Source organism: Idiotropiscis lumnitzeri, chromosome 4, assembly GCF_059441095.1.
Source record: "Idiotropiscis lumnitzeri isolate Australia: NSW breed Sydney's pygmy pipehorse chromosome 4, RoL_Ilum_1.0, whole genome shotgun sequence".
Classification (NCBI taxonomy): Eukaryota; Metazoa; Chordata; class Actinopteri; order Syngnathiformes; family Syngnathidae; genus Idiotropiscis; species Idiotropiscis lumnitzeri.
Genome location: NC_142394.1, coordinates 1,756,411 through 1,758,100, shown reverse-complemented (window position 1 = coordinate 1,758,100; position 1,690 = coordinate 1,756,411). Strand labels below are relative to the sequence as shown.

General features: G+C 43.6%; 1 long non-coding RNA gene across 1 annotated transcript; it reads right to left on the bottom strand.

Annotated features, from left to right (window-relative positions):
* Positions 1–336: 336 nt before the first annotated feature.
* LOC148337802 (uncharacterized) lies at positions 337–1,472 on the bottom strand. The gene is made up of 3 exons (XR_015842913.1): positions 851–1,472; positions 700–765; positions 337–430 (listed from the first exon to the last, which is right to left on the bottom strand). It is a non-coding gene; the product is annotated as an uncharacterized LOC148337802 (long non-coding RNA).
* Positions 1,473–1,690: the final 218 nt, after the last annotated feature.

Here is a 1,690-nt window from a genome sequence, read left to right as displayed (position 1 = left end):
AACATGAGATACATCACTGTGTCAGACAACACTATCAAATGTCAATCAATATATCACTCATCATAAAACAAAAACGGTAATAGTCAAGTTACGCTTGAATATTGCACCTTTACTTGGAACAGTAACCTTGTTTTTTATTTTTATTCCTGTTCTGCAGTGTGATCAGTTTTGGAGGGTGGGTTGGTTTCCCAGCCAAGCATGACTGCCTGAATGAATTTCAATGTGTTTTCCATGGACTTGGGCTAGTCCAAGTGAAGGGCAAACATGAAGGCAGACTGCCTGGGGAAAGTCAGTGATATTGTCTATAATGGTGCCTCCCTCAAGTGTGATAGTAGCGGAGATGCACTGCATTTGGACCCTACTGCTGAACATCTGGAATCACGTTCTGCACCTCAACTGTGACCGAGGCGAGTGCTTCTTTCACTGTGTCCTGCAAAAAACAAACAAAAAAACAACAACGCAGGACTAGTTATTGAATGTAGTCTTTTGGAGCAGGAAGAGAGGGAAATTACTTAAGGTTTTAAAGGAGAGCTTATTTTAAATATTTTTTATACTGTTGGTTCATGACTTTTTTAGTTTATCCAAGGGGATTTTTTAACTCTGTTCGGGAAAATAGTGATAATTTAAATATTTTACAATGCTATAAAATAGATAAACAGTATTTCTCAATAAATTGATATCAATGTTTCTTTTACTTACGAGGTAAGTGAGGAGAAGTCGCAGGCCTTTCAATATAACTGTCCCAAGTGCTGTCACATCAGGTGACTGAAATTAGAAAGAGAACCAACACAAGTCAACAACTGTAGAATTTGAGAATTTAAAATAATGCTTTCTGTCTTTCCTGACTCACTATATTAGACCATAACACCAATTATGCTGGAATTTGAATTACACAAAATATGGAAAAAAAACACAATAGTTGTTAGCATCCATGTGATTAAACTCGGCAAAAATCTGAAAAACAGAGAGTGGAAGTAGTGTCAGGATCGCCGTACGGCGAAGAGGAGGTGGAGCCGTGATCGCTGTACGGCGAGGAGGGGGGTGGACCCAAAATGCGAGGAAGCAGGGATAAGGGTAACTTAACGGGAATTTATTAAATGAATCTAACAAGGACAAACAACGTGGCAGGGTGCAAAGTAACAAGGGCAACCAAAACGTGACTAACAGAACTAAAAACCGAGGAACAAAGACAGTGACAAAAAACTAGGGACAAGAGCGGGAGCGGGAACGGGAGCAAGAGCGAGAACATGAGCGAGAACGAGAACAAGATCAAAGAGCGGTCGTGTCAGTCCGTAACGGAGCAGCAAGGAGAGGGTGGTAATGTCCGTGAGTGGGGCAATCGCGTATCGCGGGCGTAGCAGGAGCAATGTTCCGACGCTGAGCTGTCGGCAAGGGGTGGATAAATAGTCCGGTAATTAGGGGGAGCAGATGGGAATCAGGTGTGTGACGGTAAACGGGGAACAGGTGCATGGCTGGTGGGGAATGAGTGCTGAGGGGAAACGCCCTACTCAGCTGACAAAAATAAACAAAGAGCACATGGCAGGAAGGTGACGAAAACAATAAAAACCCTGACGTGACCGACACGGGTCATGACAGTACCCCCCCCTCAAGGGACGGATTCCAGACGTCCCAAAAAACACAAATATACAGTCCAAGAACGAGGGTGGACGGAAGGGGTCGGGAGGTGGGA